A 12,664-nucleotide genomic window follows, 5' to 3' on the forward strand; every position below is an offset into this window, starting at 1 on the left:
AAGTCACGTTAGTAACTTAGTATACCAAGAAATATATATTCATCTCATCCAATTGGCTTTTGCTGCCTAACTGTTGGCTTGTCCAATGCTTCAATTTTTAGTTGTCTTCCTTGAGTATTATGTAAGTCATGCCTTTGTCCTTTCCATATTCTCCATATTGGTCTTTTTCTCTGTCGAAGGTGAAAGAAAAAAGACCGATTAAGTTAGCATGTACGAGTGAAGAGTAGTTGTAGATTTCAGGGAATCATGTATCTCTCTTGGAATAAAATATCAGGGAGCTGCTACATTTTGTGAGATCTTTCCTTCATTTGGCATTGAATTGAAGTTATACCACCAATTTGTGTGTATACATGCAGCTGAAGATTTGAGAAGAAAAAGAAGAATCAAGTGGGAGCTAAAGGTTCTTCACATTATTGGACTTCAGAAAATGTCGAATATGACGAGGTAATCCTTTGCCTTGCAATGTTTTTATTTTTCCCTTGAGATCAAGGGTTGCATAATTAGTTTAGTTTTTGAGGATGGTGGATTACCAAATGGAACTGAAGTAGTGTATTATTCTCGTGGGAAGGTCGTTCATATCAATGGTATGATGAGTGTATCTATTAGGAGTAATTTTGATCATGTGAATTAATTCTCTCTTTTGTAAAACAATAAAAATCGCGTGAGGGTTATTAAGAGGACCTGCAATATTTTTTCATTGTTGCAACTCCAATGTTTTTTTGTTATTGCACTCTAGGCTCTGAAAGTTCTTTTTTTGTTATCTACTATTTGTCCAATTCTTTTTTGGGTAGTTCTTCAAAAATTCATTGAGGCAGCCTTCTTTCTGCTAACAATTTTACGGGACCAATTCCAGAAGAATTCAGCAAACTGACAAACTTGACAGATTTGTAAGTGGTGGTTATGCTGAAATTTCTTGGTCTCGAACCTCAGTAATTCTGAAAATTCCATTCTCTAACTGCAGTAGGATAGATGAGAGTACTCTCTAACTGCAGTAGGATAGATGGGAGTACACTGTCTGGCAAAATACCAGATGATAGGGAGCTAGACAAAAATTAACCAGACTGTGAGTATCACCTCTTCTTTCTTATTCATAATCAATCTTTTCTCACCTGGGGAATTTTCAGAAATGAATGAAATTTAAACTTCAAATTTTGTGCAAGAAAATCTCAAATGAATAGTTGATTTAACTATGTTTCAGGGACATGCAAGGCACATCCATGAGTGGCCCTATTCCTTCTACCATATCCGCGCTGATAAATTTGGAAGAACTGTGAGGACTTATTTACATTTCCAGACTACATTATCCTATTTAGAAGGATATTTGAAGCAGTCTGATCTGATCCATCTTAATTTTTCAGGAGGATATCTGATTTGAATGGGTCAGCTATGACATTCCCTGATCTGCAGAACATGACAAAGTTGGAAACTTTGTACGTTGAATATGGATATACTCCATGGGACAATGAAACCTTATGTTGTCAATTTGCTGTTTAATTACCTTAATGGAGTACATTTTACTTCATTGTATAGGGTACTGAGAAATTGCTTAATTACTGGTCCAATCCCAGATTACATCAGTGACCTGCCTAAACTCAAATATTTGTAAGTTCATTTTGTTGATAGTCTTATCAAGCTACTTGTTTCGTGATTTATTAATTCCTTCTGATTTGATATCTCTACAAAAGCAAAATGCCATCTTCGTTATGCTCGTATTCTGGACTGAAGTGGTTTCATATGTTACTTCACTTGGCATGTTACACTATACAAGACCGTTGCTGTTAAGCTAGTCACAATGGCAAATAATCTGGTTAATGACTTGACATGTTGTAATTATATGTAACAAATTAAATTTGTTTGGTACAGTTGTTTTGTGCTATTTAATTTTCCTTCTAGAGTTGTTGTTTAGGGTACGTCCAGAGTTTTAGAACTACTTGGTGAACGACAAGCAGGAACATCATATGAGATTGAATTGATTGAAGGAATCTTTTTATATTTCCTCCTTTCTGCAGTGTAATTGTATATGATTTTGATATGCCATAGTTCTTGCTTGCAGAGATCTGAGCTTTAACAACTTGAGTGGTCAAATTCCGGGTTCACTTTAGAGTTCTGATCTAGATATCATGTAAGCCACTAGATTTAGATAGTTGTATATACAAAATTTTACATAGTGTGTATATTGTTCGCTTACTAATGTTTGAAGCTGCTTGTTAGCATCATGCTTGATTACTATTCAGCGTGCGACCTAATATTGGTTGATGATGCAGGTTACTGACTAGCAACTCACTGACTGGAGCTCTACCCGGTTGGATTCTAAGCAACAAAAATGATATGTTAGTATCTTTCCCACCTCTTGATTCATGCGGCATAAATGTTTACCACGTCCTGATTTGGGAAGGACGTTGATGTTGAGCTTGATCACCAACAAATTTGTCACAAATGTCATTCCTATTCCTATTGCAGTGAGGTGTCATACAACAACTTTATTGAGTCATCTGCATCTGGTTGCTAGGCATCTAGGGTGTAAGCTTTTTGCATTATTAGTTCTATTTGACTTCCAATATTACATGTCATCGAGAAGTCACCCTTTGTATATTGGTCAACAGGAACTTAGTTTCCAGCCATTCATCCATAGAGAGCAACTTGTAAGTTCGTAACATCGAAAGAAATTAAATTATCTAATCTTACTGTAATAGGTGAAAGAAACTAAATTCGTTTTGCAGAATTGAATGGTGCTTGAAGAAGGATCTCCCTTGCTCCACATCTCCCCAATGTATGCAATAATATGATCCCCAGCTCTTCTATTATGACATTGATGCATCGACATTTTAAGTTTGTCGTCTCTGTTTTTTTGTTTTTTTGTTTTTTGGTAAATTGGCTTGAATTAAAAAGAGGTTAGCCGAATGTACAGCCTACATGAGCATACCCCAGGAGGAAAAGAAAAGGAAGAAAAAAAAGATTGAAAAAAGTGCGATAACCCATGCAAAACCCGCGTGGAGAGTAGGGTAGAGTAAAGATAACAAAAGTGCCATGTGTATAGAGATCATACCCCCGTTGCACTATCCATCTAAGCGGAAGGATAGTGCAACAGGGTATGATATGAAGTGATACAAGTAGAGATAACATGAAATTGAACTACTACTTGGCACATCCCGCCAGGATAGGAAATAAAATAAATAGTCACGGCCAGAGATGACCAAAAGATAACAAAAACTGAGGACTAGCAACAACATAGCAAACGGCATCAAGGGAAGCTGAACAACTTCTACAGAGGAACAAGGCACCAAGAAGAGGCTCGAACCAGAGATGTCGGCATCCGATAGTGGGCCTCACCCTGCACACCACGCCCATTCCATCCGGCCTAATACTCCCTCATCCAAGCCTAAGGCTTGCCAAAAACAACCCGTTCTTAGCCAACTACCAATCACCACAGACTCCAGAGAAGGGATAAGCAAACCAAGATACTAATACTCCAACCAAGCCCAGTAAACAAGCATAATACCCACTTCTAAAAGATCCGCTACTACAGAGGGACTGGGAACCGAGAGGAGGCTCGAACTGGAGATGTCGGCATCCGACAAGGCTACCCTCCCAAGTACCCAGCACACCACGCCCATTCCATCCAGACTACTACACCCTCAACCTAATCCCCTAGGCTCGCTATTATCTAAAAGAGGAACAGAAAGAGGAGCCACAAAATGTGGCCACTTGAACTGCAGGCGAACCAAGCTGCCCCTTTCAATCAGTGAACTACCACCAATCTAATCAATGACAGCCCACAAAGCTATCCTTTCAATTAGTGCATGACCACCAATCTAATCAAAGACAACCTCGGAAGCTACCCTTTTCAATCAGAGACCAACCACCGATCTAGTCAATGGCAGCCGCAAAGCTACCCCTTTCAATCAGCGCAAGATCCCAATCTAATTAATGATAGCCACGGTCACAACCATACTACGCACGACCACCGGGCTAATGAAGCAAAGAACCTAGGAATTTAAAGAAGCTCAACAAAGAGCTTGGAAACATCTAGCTAATACAAGGATTAATGAAATAGATCCAACACGATTAACCCAATCTCAGTCCAACAGATGACTGCCCATTCGAGTTTCTAATGTTGGATTTACATGTTTGAGGCATTCCAAACACCAGGTTTGAAATCAATTGTATGGGTTTGGCTGAGCTACTACCAGCGTTTGCAAACAATTGTACTGCAATCTAGAGCTACCAACCGTGGCTGTACTCTGGATCTGGATTGAAAAAAATAATTAAACGAGTAGGTACCTCTGATGACTGAAGATTTTCAGCTCTATAACCTTGCACAGTGCAAAACCCTCACAGAACTAGCACCCACACGGTAGGACTCCCTTTGCCATTACCGAGCACTGGATCGCATCCAGCACCCACACGGGTAGGACTCCTGTCGCCGCTACTGAACACCGGTTCTGAATCAAAGAACTTCACTGCCGAGTACGCTATAAGAGGATTTCGGAGCACTCCCCTGTTTGCACCTCACTCCCACCGGCAGCCAGATCGTACTCAAGCCACCGGCAGACCAGCTCAAAGCATTCGCAATCCAGAACCAACACTCGGGCAGATCGAAAACCCACGCTCGAGAGAAAGGAATCTGGTGATGATGAGGTTTGGCCAGAAAACCCACGGCCACACCAGTGCATACCCCATATTTCGCATCATCTTCCACTCCTAACTCATCCGGCTGGACGTCGGTGCTTGAAGATCGCGATGGTGAGGTGGTGTTGGCCGATTGACCATGGAAGTCGATTGAGATGATGGCTGATTGACCATGGAAGTCGAAGATCGAAAATTATCCCTTTCGTGACTTTGGACCAGATTCAAGAGTGAATCAGACTTTGAACCAGATGCAGAGCTTGAGACCTCTGACCCAGTTGTATGGTGTGGATTGTAGAGGTTTAACCACCAGCAATTCGGTGGATTGATGCAAAAATATGATTTTTGGTAAAGGGGGAGTGCATTCTCTCTCTATTCCTACAAAGAAAAGCTCTCAACCCCACCTTGGGAATTAAGTTGAGGGTGTAGTAGTCTTGGTCTCTTTGTTATGTGCAGACCATTCATTATACATCAATTGCGGAGGCAGCCAAATAACCGCCGAGGGGAATGAATATGAAGAGGACTTGGCGGTCCATCATACTTTTTGCCTCTTCACAAAGATGGGCTTATAGTAGCACAAGGTTTTTCATGAGCAATGGGGATGTTAATTATTTAGCAAACAACTCATTCTCTTTGAATATGACTGGTGCAGAGTACTACACAACAGCCCGCCTTGCCCCAAATTCACTCAAGTATTATGGACTTTGCTTGTGTAATGGCAGTTATAAAGTGCGTCTTCACTTCACTGAAATAATGTACTCTAACGATCAGACACATAGCAGCCTTGGAAGACGCATTTTTGATGTATCAATCCAAGTGAGTTGGGAGGCCAATGTTCTGGTAGATTTCATGCATGTCTCATTTACCATTTACCATATTTTTATAAACAAATTGCTTTATGGGCTCTTTCTTTTTTGGACTATGGTTGTGCTAATGACCTCCCTTAAGGCAGTTGTTAATGGGCAGAAAATGTATTAATAGTCGTGAGGCGGTTGTAGAAATCTCTGAATATGTATTGAAGTTCTAACTTCTAGTACTCATATGGGTAGCAAGACCGTTCATTTTTTAGCCTTAGAAAGATAAATATTGCTAGCTTTTGGCTAATGGGTTAATTTTTCTCCTAACTTTGGGGAAAGAAGTTTTGAAGGATTTTAACATAAAGGAGGTAGCTAAAGGTGTTGGCATAGGTATCACTAGGGAATTTGATGACATTCTTGTTATTGGTAGCACTTTGGAGATACACCTATACTGGAGAGGAAAAGGGACTACTGACCTCTAATATCTGCTATCACAGTAACTCCAAGTGGGTAATATCTTCTATTTTGGGTTAGTCTTTTTTTCTTTTATGCTCCTACCTTGTCAGAGGCTGATTTTCCTCTTTCCGTAGATTTTGAAGTTAGTATTGGCCTATCTGCGGGAGCTATTGTTGGCACCGTGGCTGCTTCCTTTGTACTCCTTGTGTTGATCCTGGTTGTACTCTGGATGAAAGGATGCCTTGGGGGGTAAAGATCTTGAAAATAAAGGTAAGATTTGACACTCAATGAATTCTGCATATGAAATTCTATTGCCGCTGCTTGTAAAATCTGCTTGATAGGATGGATGCTTGAGCTTTCGATGGGCCTGGATTTGGTGCAGTTTGTTGTGAATTATGCAAATGCTACTCACGTGAGTAGAAGGCCAGCTGAAAATTTCACATGAAAACAAGCCCAATTGTGAAATCTGAAATCTTAAGCATATCTCTTCATGCACTTCTCATACATTTTTTTTTTTTTGAACAAACTCAGAAGATTTTGATTACTCAAAATCCGCCCAAAGGGCTACAAACCCCAAACCGGAGCCCATCGATGGGAACAAACCCACGATAAGGATAATCCATATGGTTTGGATAGGAATACTCTGAGTACAGAAAACACTACCCAAAAGTGGTAGAGAAAGTTCCACGTAGGGAGTGGACGTAGATGCAAACGGAGAAGAAGACGGCAGCTGTAATTTGACGCGCCTCACCGTCCTCTTCTCCGACCAACTCTCAACGGAAACAGAAACACCCACAAAGGGTAGCAAAAGCTCCACGCAGGGAACAACCCTCTCCGAAACCGGAGAGTAAAAAACAGAACAAAAGCTAAAAACAAGGAAAAAAAACCTCCGGTAGCCGGAAATGAAGCTGGAGCTGCCGCCACGGAACCTGCAACTTATTCGCCGGAGGAGAAGCCAAGCCACCCTAGCAACACCACAACGCCCGATCTAAACCCAACCTGAGCCACGGAGGAGAAGAAGGAAGCGGGAAAGGGGGATTGAGAGGGGGAAACGGAGGACGGGTGAGAGAGGTAGAAGCGGAGGGCAGGAAAGCGGCTGAGGAGAGGGTTTTGAGGGGGCGGTATGGTGGAGGAGGGTGGGTGGCCGGAGGAGGGAGGAGGGGGTGGAGGTGGGAGGCGGCAGCCCCACCCCCCCAAGCACAAACCCTATCTTCTGAAAAGTTTAGAGAGAAAGTTTAGAGAGAAGAAAGAGCGAGAGAAAGTTTTATGCACTTCTCATACATGGTTTGTCTGAGTGTTACCTAACTAGGCTACAACCTACAGCTGATAAGATTGATTTTTTTTTTTTTGTGTGGGTAAATCAACTTGAAATAGAAAAAAGGGCTAACTGAATGTACAGCCTACAAGAGGCATACCCTAGGAGGACAAAGAAAAACATAAAAAAAAAAAGGAAAATAGCAAAAGAAAATTGGAGTAGTTGGCCAAGTGGTTACATGAATGTCCTAACCACTTGTTTCCAATCGATCAAAAGAGGGAGAAAAACACATGGACAAAACAGGCAAATCATTAGCGAGATGGTGGCTACGTAGAGCTGCTACCAAAATGTTAAATGATAAATGAGCATTGGATTGGCCAACCAAGCTCTCAAAATGAACACCTGCATTGATGGCCTTCTAATTAGGAGGCCGAGCAAACTTGTTCTGCAAAAGTTCATACTAGAGGATATTGAGCCGAACAATGCTCTCACATACTATAATCTAGCAATCCAAGGACACATCGACTTCCAAAGATGCACAAAGATACTGAATCACTAGAACCGCACGGACCTATTGAGTAGACCAAAATCAATGACTTTTAGATTGACTATTAATCATCGTACATGTGGTTTGATGACGATTAGGAGTAAGATAAATGCTGCCTTGAGCAGGAATGTATTGTTCATACAGCACAACTAATGGGAAGTAGCGTGGGATGTTTGTACTGTTCCAAAAATAGTTATGTCAAGGTTCATGTAGCACAACCACCTTAGGATTGGTTTTAAAATCTTAATCATTCTTCTTTAGCTGTGTTTGCACTGTGCTTTTCTAACTTCTTCCATTTTCTCTTTGTTACAGAACTTCGAGTACTTGAGCTGCAAACAGGTTATTTCACCTTGAGATAGATCAAAGCAACAACCAATAACTTTGACCTTGCAAACAATATTCATGCTTGTCTTTCACCTTTGGTTTCAACCATTAAACAATCTTAGTACTCGAACAGTCTTTTTGAAATTGTCGAGTTCTAAATAGTTAGTTACCAGGATTTGATTATAGGATATCAAACAGTAAAAAGCTGTTCTTTCTAAAGGGCACAATGAATTCCAAATGGGGATTAGTGCATTTATTTGAATTGATTCTTTTATCACGTTGGACGATTTGTATAGTTTATGGTCTCGTATCCTATGGCTGTTCACTTGATAATTCTATCATATTTACATTGTTTACCCATGGTCTTGTATCCTATGGCTGTTCACGAATTTGAGGGTATCAAGTTTTGCCGCCCAAACACACGAGATATGGGAACTGCCATGAACCACGTTCACACACCGATAACCTCGCATCTCTCCCATTAATTCCACGTTCACACACCATCGATAACTTCTTATCTCTCCCATTGTCTCTCTCTCTCTCTCTTTCAAGTAACTCCATCGAACAGTCACCCATAACCTCTCATTTCTCCCACTTTGACGTAACTGATTAACCCATATCCCCATCCCTATTGGCCGATTTCAACCAAACACGGTGGAGTTTTATTTACACACGGTGGAAGATTGCCTTCACCTTCTTTCAGCCGTGTTCGCCCCTGATTTGAGATGCGGCGAGCCACCGTCCTCGGCATCGTCCCTTCAGGCGTCGGCAACACTCCTCCAAACTGAAGTGAAAGGATTTTGAAGGCACGTAGTTTGGGTTTTGTGTCGAGGGATCGACTCAGTCCTTGGGGCTTAGGGTTACATATTTGTTTTGGATTTGTCTGAGCTTTAATTTGGCATTTAAATTTTGATTTTTCAGGTCACACATTTGGTCAATTGAAAGACATGCATTTCCATTTTGCTTCAGCTCTCAAGGACGAAAGGACATTGGCACCCATTGAATTTTGTAGCAGGAGTTCTCAAGTAAGAAATCGGTTTCTGTCTCCTCTTCGTTGTTCTTGAGTTTTCAATTGAACAGTTCTTTAAATTTGCAAAAAGTTTAATCCTTTGCTTTTGAATTTCCTCTTCGTTGTTCTCGAGTTTTCAATTGAACGGTTCTTTAAATTTGCAAAAAAGTTTAATTCTTTGTTTTTTAATTGCTATGGGAAATCATACAGTAACAATATTTATATTCTGGATTGGGGAATTTTTCCTTTCTCACTATTTGCTTAGAATTTGAATGAAATACTGATGATTGAGTACTTGCCACCTATTTGTAAAAAGGCCACATTGAGACAATTGATGGAAAAAAAAAAGGGAGCAACAAACTCTGATCTCAAACTTTTCTCACTTTTATGATTGAACATGTGACTTTGATTGGTTTGAGGGTCCATGGTTAGTTGTTCACGAACTGTTTGATGTATTGTTTTTTTTTAAGGTGAAACCATATTTGGTGTTTGGTATGTTCGTTCCCATGTATTATACTCTCTCCGTGCCTTTTGTCGTCCCTTTTAGGTAACAACGTGTTGATGAACATAATGTGTACGATGGTTGGAATGGTAATGATTCTAATGAAAAATACTTCTCAACGAAAGATAGATTTTGATTGGGATGGGATAGATTTTGATCGGGGAGAGGAAGAACACTTAGCAATCTTCAATTTAAAATTCCTATAAGCACGGGGATTTTGTTGCCTAAATCCCACCACAATATAGTGGAACTAATGTGGTAACGACAAAAGTGGCTAGGATTTTGATTAGTTTTTGTGAGTTCACGACCTTTCTCTATTTACAATTGCGTTTTTAACTCTCTCTCTCTCCCTCCCCCCCCCCCCCCCCCCCGCTCTCTCTCTCTCTCTCTCACACACACACACACAAACAGACGCAATCACTGACTTCTTGAATGGCTCAATTTTCATGGCAAAAGGTTTGCAATCCCTTAGTTCAACCATTTGATTTTGTATCGTAATCCCTATTTATTTTATGCTTCTTTGTAATATCGTTTTTCTCCTATGATTCTTTACAGTAAGTTTGGCTTTTTATTGTATTCTTCATGTATTTGATTGCAGTTGAGGTGTACGCGGGGTGTAAGTGACTCTTTTTCCAAAGAAGTTGAGATTCATCAGGTTGCTCTCTTGGATGCTCAATTTATTATGTGAGCCAACAAAGCGGTATATTTCCCTAATTTTATTGCATTTTATTTCACAAGACTTATCGCTTAAGCTAAACAAGTGTAGCATGCCTTCCAATCTTTGGAACATGTTCTATTTGAAGTGGTGCCTTTTCATGATAACCGCTTTCTCGAATTTGTTTATGGTTGTAATCAACATTTATGAGAAAATTATTTTAAACATGGTTGTCTGCAAACTATGTTTTCCAACATTTATGCGAAAATTATGGTTGTAATCAACATTTATGAGAAAATTATTGAACAGCTTGGATCATCCATGCGGGACTTGGAGTGGGCCCCGCATGCTGGTCTGTGCACCGTCGATGCCCTTTGCATTTTCAAATAATTATTTGATTTTGTAACCTAGTTATTTTTGTCGAACAATTCTAGTCTATTGATTATTCAAGAAAGGCACGTGGAGCATGTGCTGGGATTTTCTATTTTGCTTTCTATAGTATAAGTTTATAATTTGCACAGGTTCGGTTACTTGGCCTGCTTCGCTTCAAATATTGAGGTGTTTTTTGAAGTTCTACCTCGTGATAAAGAGACATTCCTTTTGAAGAAGTTATTGGAAACCTTTGAACCCCCTGCAACAATGCTGACAAAAGCGCTTGGGTAGTTGTTAACCCTTTTGAAAATTCAAGATTCTGTTGCAACTTCTTCACTCTCTCAGCAAGTGGTATGCCTTTAGTTAATTGTGTGTACAATTTATGATATTCTTCACATCAATAATGGATTATGCATCAACTTCTTGTCCTATGGTAAAGTTATCATGCCCTTGATTTAGTGCTAATCCAATTAATCCTTAAGCCCAGGTGCTAGATTTAAGCAAGTTTGTTGCAACTTATTTTCTGCCCCCTCATTAACTTCTTGTCCTATTGCTTAGCCTTTGTTTGGTTTTGAGTGTCACGCCCTCAATTTTCAACATAAATATTGATAATTTTTCATATAAGATATCCTCACTTGATACACATAAATATTTCCCAAAAGGAGTTCTTACCAACCTTCTCGAATTGTAATTTCAAAATATTACAACTTGAGGCGCTATGGCCCAATACTCCATAGGCCCAATACTCCATAGATACATGAGTTAAAAAGATGATAAGAGTTTACATTACACCTTCAAAATGTGAATTTGAAGTAGACAAAATATCTTCACTTTCTCAGCTTTCAAAAGTATGCACTCGAATGCATGCATGTCACTCCATGCTACGGCTCCGGGCTCATACCCACGCACCAAGTAGGGAAATCTCTACAAACTTTATATGCTAATGGGGTGAGACATGCTAAGAAAACAATTTAATGAGAGCAAAAACGTTTTGACTAAAGGGAGAACTTATTATGTTATCCTTCCTTTAGAAAACATTGACTCTCTTTCACTCACATCAACACTCTCACCTGTTTACATACACACATGTGCGCATCTTCTTCTTAAAATTTCGGCTTGCCCTTACCCATATCAATTCATGTTACTACATTTTTTTTTTACTACTTAGAAACATTACGGGTTAACTCCCTAGCCCCCCTCATCCAAATTATACTCCACACATAAGAAGGAGAAAACATATACATCGAACAATACCACATTACAACATCAAAGGACTCACACTCATTCCCAAAACAACCTTTCAAAACTCATATTAGCATCCATCGTATCCTCTATCGTATCCCCTTTATCAAGTTCCCATTTTATCACCAACACATCATGATTCAACCCACTTGCATTCACACATGCCTTTAATTCCAGTCTCAAGTTCTCATTCCCTCAAAATTCGTTTTATTTGTTTTCCTTCATAAATCTAAGGCGCAAAGACCACTTTAAACCTCCCATCATGGATCACCACAAAGTATCCAACATGTCTCCATACCAAACAAATTACCACACCAATCGCAATACATCAAGTCACTATAATTGGAAGTCTATAAGAAAAGAAGAAAGCAAGTATCGACACTTCAAACCATCCAAGGCACCAACTCAAGTTAAAAGTTCATAGTTCCTCACATGAGTGCTCTGTTCTTTCTAAATTTCACTTCCCAAGTTCTCAATTACATCCATTTAATATCATTAATCAATCAGCCTCATCATCAAAACCCACACATTCTCATTTTAACATGATACTAAACAATAACAAGATTCTCCGTTTTCACTATGTCACATGTTTCGATTTCTTTTCCGGGCATTAAGGACCCCGTGCGTCCTATGTTTATTTCGGCATCACACCTTTTGGTAGATCCGTGGCATTTATTTTCTTTTTTTGGGTAAATCAGCTTGAAATTGAAAAAGAGACTAACCGAATATACAGCCTACAAGAGGCATATCCCAAGAGGAAAAGAAAAAAGAAGACAAAACAAAGTAAAAAAAAAATTGCTTATGCCAAATGGCTACATGGGGTAAAAGATATGCATTGTTTCCAATCCATCTAGAAGAGGGAAGGAAAACAACGATTAC

The 12,664-nt window shown here is 39.7% G+C and overlaps 1 pseudogene; it reads left to right on the forward strand.

The window, feature by feature from the left end:
- Window positions 1-436: 436 nt before the first annotated feature.
- On the forward strand, window positions 437-11,088 carry LOC131313932 (probable LRR receptor-like serine/threonine-protein kinase At1g53440; annotated as a pseudogene).
- Window positions 11,089-12,664: the final 1,576 nt, after the last annotated feature.

This window comes from Rhododendron vialii, chromosome 13a (assembly GCF_030253575.1).
Source record: "Rhododendron vialii isolate Sample 1 chromosome 13a, ASM3025357v1".
Taxonomy (NCBI): Eukaryota; Viridiplantae; Streptophyta; class Magnoliopsida; order Ericales; family Ericaceae; genus Rhododendron; species Rhododendron vialii.